Below are 13,307 nucleotides of genomic sequence, written 5' to 3' on the forward strand. Positions count from 1 at the left end.
CGGCATTTATTCCATTTGTAGGCGGGAATATAGAAATAACTAATAGAAATGTGTATTCACAGATCTATAATCAAATCTGTGATCCTATTATGAATGACACTGGAAATTTAATATTACATTGGTAATGCATTCATTTAAAATCTGTAGAGGAAAAATTTGGGGTACCGTATTGATTGGAGTCACATTTGTTCCCTAAGTCACTGAGAAACTAGGGACGGAGAGATTGCCCAACAGTTAACAGCACTGGCTGCTATTTCAGAGGACCTGGGTTTGATTCCCAGTACCCACATGGCAGCTCACAAACATGTGTATCTCCAGTTCCAGGGGATCTTATGGTGCACTAACATAATGCAGTCATAGCACCCGTACTAATAAATAAAAACAAATAAATCTAAAAACCCACGAGAAACTAGACACAAGTATAAAGAAACCTACCTTGATTGTTTGATTTTATTTTTAATATTTCTCTGAACTGTCATTGTAACCATCCAAATAATGCTACATGTGTTCATTTTTCTATGACTGATAAATTATAAAAAACCTTTACAATTCACATATGCAGCTTAGGTCGCTTTGAGACCAGATGAAATATTTTATTTGTACCTGGAAGCAAATAGTGCTCCTTCATTTTTGGTTCTCATTGAGATAGAAATAGGTAAATGATAATAGATAGATAGAGATACATGGTAGATCCGATAAGAAAACATTTCTCAACCCTCCTCTTAATTTACAAGAGGGCATTCAGAATTATAAAGGACTGATAATTCTTATAGATTTCAAGACTTAGAATATGTTGTCTTTATTTTGTTCTGTCTCTCTGTTTAGTATTGATCTCCATAAGTGGGAACGTATTCAGCTCTCATCTTAGTTCAGAGGAAAGGTCTGTCATTTGCCTTTTTGTATAGATAAAATGTTTAATAACTTGCTGGAAACACACCATGCATAGCTGATAGTAGAGGAGGACATTGTGAAAGATGGAATAAAATAACCTGTCTTTGTATTGTTTTCCTCCTTCCTTTTTCTTCCTTTCCTTCCTTTTTTTTTTTTTTGACAAGGTTTCTCTGTGTACCTTTGGCTGTTCTGTAATTAACTCTGTAGATCAGGCTGGCCTCTAACTACTGAAAATCTGCATTCTTTAACCCGCCAAGTGCAGGGACCAATGCTGTGTGCCACCATGCCTGGCTATAATGTTATATTTCAAAGCATTTGAATATACCACAAGTCTTTCATGTTGACATCACTAGATCCAGAGACTTAAAAAACTTTAATTCACTTGAAGCTTTTACATTGGTTTATATACCAAAATTCAGCAATCAATGACTTTGATACACCCTTAAGGCCCTAACCGATGGTAGGTTGGTTAAGGACATCGCCCTTAAATTATCTTCAGAAGCATCATTCCAGGAGAAACATGAGATGGAGGACATATGAAACTTGTAAAAAACATGAGATTTGCTTCTCTCCTTTAGTTTTCTCTCAAATCTTTCCAGGAAATTTTGCTATCCACTTGATGTAATCAGCACTACAAAACCCCAAGTAGACACAGAATCACTGAGGAACAAATTAGATGCTTAAGTGAAGTTCATCACATCTGTTTTATTTGGCCACCTTTTAAAGTTAAGTTACTCTTATGACTCACATCTACTACGAATTACAGTAATGAAAATATATTTTTCGCCTTAACAATTATGGAGTAAATATATGCTTGACACTGTAAGGTATTACCAGGTGTCAATTTTAACCATTCAAGTATTTGGAGTTCTCGCTGCCAAGCTGAGGATTCCTTTCAGTTTGTAACTAAATGCTAAACACAATCAAAAGGCTTGCATCAAATGTAAACTTTATTATAAGCAAATACTGAGTAGCAGTCATCTAAGAATAACATCAAGCTGGAGAATAAAGGGTGGGAGGACTTGGGCAAGACTTTGTACGTAAGTGATTATGTGTCTGGGGGCAGAAAAGAAAAACTAGAGATACAAACCCCAAGCTGGTATAATAGTTATGATTACTGACAGCCATTATTACTTAGTGTTTCCAACATGCATCTGTCTCTTACCATTCCAGCCCAGCCTCACTGAGTGCCTCTGGCTCAAGGACCTTCAGTACATTGACATTTTTTGAAAGCAATCCCAAAGCCTGTAATGTTCCCCTCCTATTGTTATCCTTGCCACCCTTCTATTTTCCCATCACATTATAGACCTTACTCGGTGCTTTCCTTCAAATGAGCAGACTTCTTTAGTGGTGGACTACCATTTCTGTGATTAGTTTACTGTCTTACTTAGGGTTTCTAACGTGTTGCAATGAAACCCCTTGTCCATAAATCAATTTGGGGTGGAAAGGGTTTATTTGAATTACACTTTCATATTGTTGTTCATCATCAAAGGAAGTCAGGACAGGACCACAAACAGGGCAGGAACCTGGAGACAGGAGCTGATGCAGAGGCCTCGGAGGGGTGCTTCTTACTGGCTTGTTTTCCAGAGGTTACTCATTTTTTTTTCTCCCCTTTTTATTGAGCAATTTTTAAATACAAACTTTTCTCATTTTATATAGCTGTCCCCATTCCCACTCCCTCTCCTCCTGCTGCCCCACTTCTTTCCCACCCCCTATCTGTTGTAGGAGGCCACTTGTTCATTTTCCAGCCACCCAGACTCCCAAAATAACCACACAGAAACTGTATTAATTAAATCACTGCTGGGCCTATTAGCTCTAACTTCTTATTGGCTTGCTTTTACATCTTAATTAAACCTATTTCCATTATTTTATATTTTGCCACAAGGCTTGTGGCCTACCGGCAAGGTTCAAGTATATCTCTCTCTGGCAGCAGCTCCATGACTTCTCTAAACTCTGCCTTCATTATCCCAGCATTCAGTTTCATAATCTTTGCCTACCTCTATTCTGCTCTACTCTGACCCAAGACAGTTTTCTTTATTAACAAATGGTATTCACTGCATACAGAGGGGAATCCCACATCACTTCCCCTTTTCTGTTTAAATAAAACAGAAGGTTTTAGCTTTAACATAGTGAAATTACATATAACAAGACAGGTATCAAGCAAGAATGATAGTTAAAAATATATTTCTACTTTATCTTTTATCATAATTAAGGAAAACTATAATTGTAACTATGTAACTCCATTAAAGAATATAATTATAATTATATTACAATATTAGCTAAGTAAACAGAAAGTGTATTATAAGCAACTACCAAAACTCTAGAATTGACAGTGACATCTTGCTGCCTGGACAGTAACACAAAATTCTTCTGTACGGTTGGGGCACCCATCTTCAGCCTACATGCCCATAATATTCAGTAGACTTTTCCACAAATCAGGAAATTGCAAAGTCAGTTCTGCTTATATTGGCAGTTTGTCAGTCACTTTCTTCTGTATCCTGCAGGATGTCTGGTAGACTCTTTGATAAAGCAAGAACCCCAAAGGATGATTTCACCTTTAGGCAAGTTCAGCAGTCATTTCTCTGTGGGTTCTGCATGTCCAGTTCACCCAACATACCAATGAATCAGTCCAGGCAAGAGCAGTTTTTTTGTCCAAATAGCTCACCAACTCCATAAGGAGCCTCTCCGATGCCCATTTTCCTTTTGAAGCAATTGGTGCTGCCAGGAGCAGATGTATTTCATTGTCATGAAAAGTCCTAAGTTCTTAAAACATTTTAAGTGCCATATTCTGTAGTCTTGGAAAGATTTGAAGAATGCCTATCCATCTGAAATACATCTCTGAACATCTAGAAAACCCAATTAACATGACTACAAGCTTGGCTACTATAGATGACTCTCCATTTACCTATATTTCTTAATTATACATTGCATTTTTAAATGAGTTGCACAATCACAATACCTTAATCAAGAGCAAAAATATACATATAGCAAACAAGATCTATACCGATACAAATCTTTATAGCACCCATCTACTCATCAGAAAGGGTAAGGTTTTCAATGGGGAATCAATAAAATCTGACATTTTACTTTGAGGCAAAACTAAAATCCTCCCACCTATATCTAGGTTAAGCAAGGTATCTGTCCAAAGAGAATTTAACCAGTTGTGGTGGCTTACTCATTGTTACAGAATCGAGGACCACAAGCCCAGATATGGCACCACCCACAATTGGCTGGGCCCTCTCGCAACAATCACTAATTAAGAAAAAGTCTTACAGCAAGATCTTATATTTTGTCAGTTGAGGTTCCCTACTTTCAGATGATTCAGATTGTCTGTCAAGTTTGCATAATGCTAGCCAGTGCAGTTACTGAAGACTGCGTGTTCATTCTTTGTTTGTTTGTTTTTTGAGACTGGGTTTCTCTGTAGCTTTGGGGTCTGGCTCAGAACTAGCTCTTGTAGACCAGGCAGCCCTTGAACTCACAGAGATCTGTCTGCCTCTGTCTCCCAAGTGCTGGTATTAAAGGCGTGCACCACCACTGCCTGGCGTGGATGTTCATTCTTTGCTCTTCAAGGTGTAGGTGATTTGTGTAGAAACTCATGTGGCAAAGCACTTAAGGAATTCCTGGCCAAAACAAATCAAAGACCAATGAACTGAGGCCATCGGGCATCTTGTTTTGCCCATTAAAACTGGAAATAGCAGGGATGTCTAGATGTATTGGTTCAGAAAGGAGCTGGGTGTGTTCTGGGACCTGTCAAGGGCTACTGTGGTTGAAAGCAGAAAGGGCGGAAAGGAAATACAGTCATGTTAGAGGCATATGTACAAGCCAATTTCTGGATTTCTAGGTACTAGTAGTAAGTTTAAAATTGTAAATTAAAAACATCTTCCAGGAGAAAACAAAAAAAAATCATTTTAATGAAAATACAAGGAATTTTTTAAGCACTAGTAAAAGAATTGTTGACTATATCCAAATCATACTTTCAATGAAGTAGGCTAGCAGTGTAACCCTGAATCCTCAAACACACATACATCCAGTGATGAGGGAATTATGAATTATGCATGTAACGTTTCTCAGCTTCTCACAGTTTTTACTGAAGCCTGCATTTCAACACTGATTGCAAACGGTCCATGAATCCGTCTAAAGCCAGAAATGCTGAACAAAAGCTGCTGTTGCCTGGGACAACCCTAGCCCTTAAGCGTGTTAGGACATAAATTGTGTTTCTAGGAAATTTTACAGGGGATTAAAAAAGAAAGAAACTTGTCCTTGCAAACCAAACGTTTCACATAATTTGAAGTGTCTTGTGATTTTTTTTCCAGGAATGTTGTTTTTGTAGCACCCTTACAGAGATGAATTTTAATGTGTCATGGGAGTACGTATTCACTGAGACATTTGATCCTATAATTCATGGTATTGTTCTTTGTTGAGTTAAGTACTTTTGTGATGGACACTACTTCTGAAGTGATTGCCCCACTCCCATAAAGGTGATATTAAGATAAAAATATTTACCATATCAACAAAGAATCAACCCTGAATCTAGTGTTATAGTAGGGAACATACCACAAAAATGGAAAGAATAGCTATTGATGAAGAAATAAAGTAAAAAGAATAAGATTCTCTTATAATGAATATTTTAGAAACATTATTACATAATTTGTTCTTTTACAACAATATTTCATATAACTATAGGATTTTATTTTATTACTAACATCACTTTATAATAAGAATTTTCTTACCTATCGGTCTAGCCATCTATGACCAAGGATAGAGTGAGAGTATCACCATGCCTACAAAGTACAGTAACAGGACTATAACCTGGGATAATGTTTCATTTCAGATCATGGATCCTTATTTTGCTCAACATAGGTGTTTCAGGTATTAATTGGTAATTTTTATGCATCTCATATACTCATTAGCAAAAAGCTATTTGAAAAATAAGAAATATGTATCATTGTTCCCCAAATCCCTCTTTGTCAGTATTTGTTTCTCCTTTAAAGAGGGCATTATCATTCTCTCAGATGGCTGTGGTGATGTATTATGGAAAATTAAATATACTTGGCATTTTTCATGACTTTTCTTCTTAGCAGCTAAGGCCTCTCACCCCAGAAGTATTTCTTAACCCTTCCCCAGACACCCTCTTAATCAACACAGGTCAACACAGTTGGAAAATTCTGTCATTGTGGTCCTCAAGCACCATTTCCCTTTCTTTTTATTACTGTTTAAAATATTGTAAATGAAGGAAAGCAGACCATAAAGAATATTCATTCATAAATCAGGGGTGGAATTCTTGCCAGGCTCACTCACACTGAAGTGTGTGAAATTGTTCTTAGATGTGGTTGTATGGACTGAAGCAACCTTTCCCACACACTGTTCAGCAACATGTTTTGATGCTTTACAGGAACGGTTCTTTGTATCTGTCCATTCAACAGCTAGAAACTAGTCATAAAGAAAGAGGGAATGATGTCACTGCAAATTTATACATTGGTATATCTGCTGCAGCATTTCTTGCATTGATGGAAATTAAACCATCTGCCCGAGAGAAAGCAATTTAATTAATAGCAGCTTAAGCACTACTGCAGGTATTGTTCTCACCCCAGCTGAGTTTTAACTGTATGTTAGCTCCATACCAAATACCATGTATACCTATGTTACTTCATTTTCTTCACATCATAACAGCACAGGTGTTTAAGTTCCCTCCTTTCAGATGAAGAAGCTAGCTGAGCTATTGTTGTTAAATATTATGCTCTGTTTGTGCACCCAGTTAGTAGCAAGTTTGAACACATGATTTTCAAATAAGAAGTCTTTAGATAGCTTCTGCATTTTTGTGTTTGCATGGAAGACAGCTGTGGCAATAAAGCAGATATTAGAATAGCTTATGCTTTTCCTCACATTTGCAAGGTCTATGTTCGTGTAGGGATCATAATCAAGAGGCTATTCAACCAGGTTGGTGTAAATTGTAAAGCATATTTTAGAGTATTAATCTATGGGTTCTTTAGTGATAGTAGCCAATCACAAGCTTGTAATCAATCATGTTTACCTGCTAAGTCATCTCTCCTGATCCTTAAAAACTAGTGAAATCAGAATTATCTCACAGTATTGATGTATACTTGCAGATTCCAGCTATAATACATATGGGAAGAAGCACACAAAAATTCTTTTGTCTCCTCACCTCCTGTCCAAGTAAGTTTTCTTCCTACCAAAAGCACTGACAGGGTTTCCTACTGGAAAGATAATGGGTTCACCATCACTAGATCTTACATGAATATAGCAAAATTGCGTTTCCTCCTAAGTAAATAAAGAAATACAACACTCTAGTAACCTTCCCAAGGAACATTTGGGAATTTAAAGTCTATTATCCCATGAGATAACTGTTTGTGTGGAGATACCTAAATAGTAAAATATTGACTTGTTTATTAAAGTCAACATGAGAGAGGCAGCAATGGTTAGAAAACAAGAACATTTTTGCACACATTCCCAAATCAATAAGAATACAGCCTCCATGGACAGACAGAGGAGAACTATGTACTAATCTTCTGGGGTATTTTTTCTTTACCAATTTGAGCAAAAATTGTCTTGTTAACAAGAAAGGGGAAAGGCAACAAGGTATAGGAGAGAAAAGAAGGCTTATCATATCCTCATAATCAATTATTAACAAGGAAGATAAATTAACATTTTTTAGCTTCACTATAACTTTATAAACTGCTCTCCACTTTTATGACAACTCAGTTCATAGTTTGCACAAGTAATATTCACATTCTCATCAAGATTTCAAGACTCTTGTTTTGTGTGTCTTTCTGTGTGAAATAATCCACACTCACATACCATTTGCTTTGATGATTTCCTTGGAACAAATTGCCAGAATATAAACTTGCCCTCTAGAGTCCAGTGTTTGAATTTGCTTAAAAAGCATTTATGTCAAGTTATCTTTCTTACGACTTTGTCATTACAAGAAAAGTTAACATTCATAGCTTCAAATTTGACATAAGAGTAGATAGGCAGCTCCATGGCTCCTACATTCTTTTGTGAAATCATTTATTTTCTAAGCCTGTGTCAGATCTCATCTTTGTCAGTGTAGCGCTGCCCCCTACTAAGGGGTCTGAGAAGTTCATGAGAGACAAGGTTTTCATATCAAGTGGAACTTATGTCAATTGAACACAAATGTGAAATAGCATTAGCCTGGAAATATTTCAAAGCTATGAGTACACTATGCACACACACACACACACACACACACACACACACACACACACACCACAGCACATGCACACATACACACCAAAAGTCAAGAAATTAAAAATAATAATAATAATAATAATAATAATAATAATAATAATAATAATAATAATAAATAAGAGCTTGTTCTGGTTTGGGCTATTTTGAGAATAGGAGATCAAATATATTTGCTTGGCAGTTTGGAGTACTAAAGGAAAACAGATAGATTCAGTCTGGATCTGGATGGATGAATAGCTAATTTGTAAGCAGAGTTGTGTGGCTCTCAGTTCCACCCCAGGATCTTTGCACATGTTCCTCTACTCCTCCCTTTGCATTATAGGAGCTGGCCCTGTATGGAGAAGCAGGAAAATCCCACTTTGTCAAGAAGGCCTCCTCTGGCTATGTAAACTGGTTTGTTATACATTAGGGAAACACACAGAAAGGTACATTCTTTTTAAGGCTTTCAGTCTCTAACTTTGTAATCTTATGGGCAAGTGGTGATTATTTCATTACCGTCATTTTCTCAATGCCACAGAAGTTTCACGAAAACAGAGACTCAATCATTATGTCTCCCGCTTCTGGCAGAGACCCTGGCAAATAGAAAATGCTCAGTAAATATTAGGCAAATGAATGACCAGATGACATTTGCTAAAGTTCAACCCTCCTCCTTCACTTTAATACCTACCCCATTTCTGATGAGTTATGAGGTGTAAGATCTTTTTTAAAAATGTGATTACATTTTTAATATAATACAGCACCATTGTCATTACTGCCTAACGAATATTGGCTCAACAGTCAATCCCATTTGGCCTTTCTTTTAAGATTCACCAGTGAGAAGAATCGGTTTATTTTGTTTTCTTTTCTCTCAAGGATTGGTAAATGAAGATCACTTGCCCTCTTAGTGTGGGTTATATCCTTAGGATTTCTTTATGATATTCTTAATAATCTTCCTTCTTTATTAACATCAGAGTGCACAAAGGCAAATTGCAGCTCAGGGAAATTGTAGTAGGATTTTCTGTAAGTACAAAAATCCACAGAATTATCAGTACTCTTCCCATTTTTCTCTCATATCTAAAAAAAATTGAATCTGTGCCTGTACACTCACAGAAAATATGTTCTGAAGATCGTGTATGGTTCCTTGTTGTATTCAGGTTTACTTGAGCAGCTGTATACTCATTACGTAATTACTTCTCTATCCCATGTAGTACAATGTTTAAGGCACATAGTTGAGTGCATACTTTATAAATCACAGGTTAAAATAATCTTATGTTCCCCAAAGGAGGAGTCTCCATTCCTTTGTGTAACATAGGTAGAGAACTATTTTTCTTGTTAATGTATAATTAAGCTGGTTTATGCCCTTGCTTACATTTGATCTCCTATCCAATGCCACCATCAGTTCAGATCCTTGCTTGTATACCCACATTGCCTCTCCTTTCAACTACCTTCTTCTTTTTCTTGAAATAACAAAGCCATTTTTTTTATTGAGGTGTGTCTAACAACCCTCATTTACTTTTCAAAACGAGAATGTTCTGCTGCCTTCACCTAGTCGGGATTTTATTTTTCAGCTAGTATGACAGTGTTTAACTTAATTTTGTTCTTTAGGTCACACATTCATTTTTTAGTGTTTTATTGTTTTTTAGTTTCCTCAAAAAGAATAATGTTCCATCCATCAACTGTTATCTCCTTATCTTCAGATTTGTTTTTTTTTTCTCCCAGTCCCCCTGAACCAAGGTCAATGTTTGTAAAATCTCCCTTTTACTAATTAAATCTGACATCATTTGATAATATCAATGGTACTAAAATAGCATAGAAATTCACCCTCTTCTCCACCCTCCAAAAGTCCATCCTGGTGAATTGTAAACTACAGGTGACTAATTTTACAATAATAAATCATATGTGATATTGAAATAATTTTCAAAAAATAAATTATTCAAACAATCTAACTGGTGTGTGCACTGGTCAAATGCATTCTTTCTGGCACTCGCCAGGGAGAGTAAGACTGATGGCCTTTTAAAATGGCGTGTGCAAATTTTATTAATTGTATGTCCTCTACAATGTGCTGAGCACGGCCACTGAGAACAATCTCTGCTTTGTTACTCAGAAACCTGAATTTTAAAGCGAAATGAAAGGAAAGCACAAAACATATAGATTTAACTAACATAAATCTAGTCAAAGATTTGACTTTACTACAACAACAACATCAAAGTCAATTGCTATTGATGAGAAGAGGTATAATGAGTAAATATTATGTAGTGAGAGCCCAGACACCTCCCCAAGGAGTACAGTGAGACTCATGAGGGATTAAGGCCCATTTCTTGCTGGGCTTTTATGTGCTGAGAAAATTAAAATTGCTCACGACAAGGAGATGTCCTTGACTGTGAAAGACTTCCATCAAACATAATGAATTTGAACATACCAAAGAGTAATTATGATATTATTAATAAAGAAATAAGACTCCACTTTTATATTTAGAAGAGAGCCCAGCACTGCTTTATTAGACCTGATAACCAAATCTAGTCGATGCTAAGAAGGGCACAATATGCTTTGTCCTGTGCCTTCCTCTTTCTTCCAGATAAATCCCTGTTTTATACCCATAAGGGCATTTAATCAAATGACAGTAGTATTGCTCTTTGGAGACTCATCATTTGCCTAACAATTAAAACGACACTTCGGCTCCCTGTGTCTGTGTGTCCCTCAATGAGACCACCAGCCTCCAGTTCACAGAAGCACAGCTGGGCTGCGTGTCTGACCAACTGATATAGGGCTGTGACTCAAGCCCTCCTTTTCTCAGGTCTTCTGTGGAGGACCTAAGATATGGCGCTTTAGCTCCCATCTATCTAGCCTCACCCTGTGCGATCACATCAGTGAGGGTGCGCTGAGATGGGCTGTAGGTAAGGCCTCAAAAACTCAGCGATAGAGCTAGCCCTCACCAAGGTCCTCTTTCTGCTTTCCCTTGGTTGAGCATCAGTGTAAGAAAATATCCTAACTAGGAAGCTTTATGCAATGTGCACAAAATTCCAGAGTTCTTATTTTCCCATGGCAAGTGAAAAGTCATGATTAATTTCTCCGTGTATCTACATGGAAACCACTCTAGAAATCGGATGAAAATGGCCTTAGTGAATGTGTCTGATTGGAAAGTTACCATGTTCATCTAGAGGAAACCATCGTACAGTCTTTTTTTTTTTTAATTCATAGAGATCCCTGGGCTTTTTTTTTTTTTAGAGACGGGGTCTCGCTATGTTGCCCAGGCTGGAGTGCAGTGGCTATTCACAGGCGCGATCCCACTACTGATCAGCATGGGAGTTTTGACCTGCTCCGTTTCCGACCTGGGCCGGTTCACCCCTCCTTAGGAAACCTGGTGGTCCCCCGCTCCCGGGAGGTCACCATATTGATGCGCTGGGCTTTTTCTAAGCAGAATCATTGTGGCATAAAGATCATGATAAAAATGCTCCAAATAATTGGATTGTAATGCCACCACAGTTTCAGGGATAAGGGGTGGATGCGGTGGGGATTCTCATCATACTTCTGAATACTTTTCTAGCTGTAACTTTAAAAAAAAAGATTTTCCTATAAATGGAAGTTAAATAATTCCTAATTTTGAAGGATAGAGGACAGTTAAGTGACAAAACCGTATGAACCACTTACAAAGCCGTGGGGCACATGGTGAGTGGTCAGCAGGGACTTTCAGCAGGGTTTGGAGCTTTGGTTATTAAATGTCTCACAGGATTTGATTTTGCCCACTCACGGCATGTTTTCTTATTTGCTGGGTACTGGGCACAAGGCACTGCCGGTCTACAACAAGCAGAAGAAGGGAAGAAGCACCGGAGCAACTGGGGCTCCAGCAAGACGAGAGCTGGACAGGATGTCCTCTCTAAAAATCTATCAGGGGGCAAGTCAGGGAGAGGAAGAAAGCATTGCTGTTAGCAGGAGTCTGCAAACTAATGCCTGTGGACCAAATCACACCCCACCCACTAGCTGTTTCGGAAATAAAGCTGTGCTGGAGAGCATCCACAGCATCCCTGCCCATCTTGTCAGTGGCCACTGTATGCTACAACTGCAATGTTCTGTAATTATAAGATACCCCGTTTCTCCCCAGGCAATAAGCTGCAACTTACTAGTCCTTAAACACACACACACACACACACACACACACACACACACACACACACACACACAAAATTGCAAACTTCCAACAATTGTATGAGAGCTTGGGACCAATTTAGGAGACCAAATCCCTGGAAGTTGAGAAATGAATTACAGATAAAATAGCAAACCTTGCATAAGGAATGGATATTTATTTTCAAGAAGGAAAGTCTTCCTAGCATGAAACTGACCCTCTCACAAACCTGCCTTAGGGTAAACAGATGGAGAGGAGGTGGGGGGCAGCTGAACGGAAAGGAGTCTCCCGAAGAAGAGAGGATGCTGTAGGCAAGAGATAGTCTCGTAGTCACAAACATTATGATAACGCTAGGAAAACGAGTCCAGAAGTAAATATGTGAAAGACTAACCACAAATTCCTCAGTTACAAGGCCAGATCTGTGCTCTGCAAACTAAAGGAAGTTTTACAATGCTTAATGTAGTTCACCCTTCAGGAGTCTCAGGACTACATAAATTCATAAGTAATCTTATGAATCCTTAATATGTAGACTTTTGGTTTTCTTCTATTCTTTCCTCACACCTGAAGCATTGATTTGCTAAAGATCATGCCATTAAATGGACTTGACAGCTTTCTCTCAATCGTACCCCATTTATGAAGTCTATCATTTTAAAATCACTATTATTATTCTTATCTTCAGGTTTGCGCATAGAGGCGGAGCCTCAAACTCACTGTGTGGCTAGGTTTCACTCGAGTTCTCTGTGCCTCTGTCTCACGTGCGGCTGTGGAGCTCCCCACATGCCTCAGTGTGTTTCATTTCCAAAGGCCAAATGCATTCAAAGGGTCACGCCGTTTTCTTACCCAAACATTAATTTTGATAATATTGGAACTGGACCAATGGCTAACCTCTGTGAGGCTGTTGAAAAAGTTCCTTGCAGGAGCACTGACAGGTAGCAATAAAAGTGTATTTCTCTTGTAATCAAAACACATTTTCAACATCTGATGAACAACACTGTGAGGATTCTGGTGGTTTTAAGGCGTTAGAAAGACTAGTGAACACCAACTTACAAGATTCAAGGTCACTAAGTTCATACGTGGTTGTAGCTAGAAAAGT

General features: G+C 37.9%; 1 pseudogene; it reads right to left on the minus strand.

Moving 5' to 3' along the window:
- Positions 1-11,391: 11,391 nt before the first annotated feature.
- On the minus strand, positions 11,392-11,492 carry LOC146892881 (signal recognition particle RNA; annotated as a pseudogene).
- Positions 11,493-13,307: the final 1,815 nt, after the last annotated feature.

The sequence above is a fragment of the Myodes glareolus genome, chromosome 9 (assembly GCF_982192425.1).
Source record: "Myodes glareolus chromosome 9, mMyoGla1.1, whole genome shotgun sequence".
Classification (NCBI taxonomy): Eukaryota; Metazoa; Chordata; class Mammalia; order Rodentia; family Cricetidae; genus Myodes; species Myodes glareolus.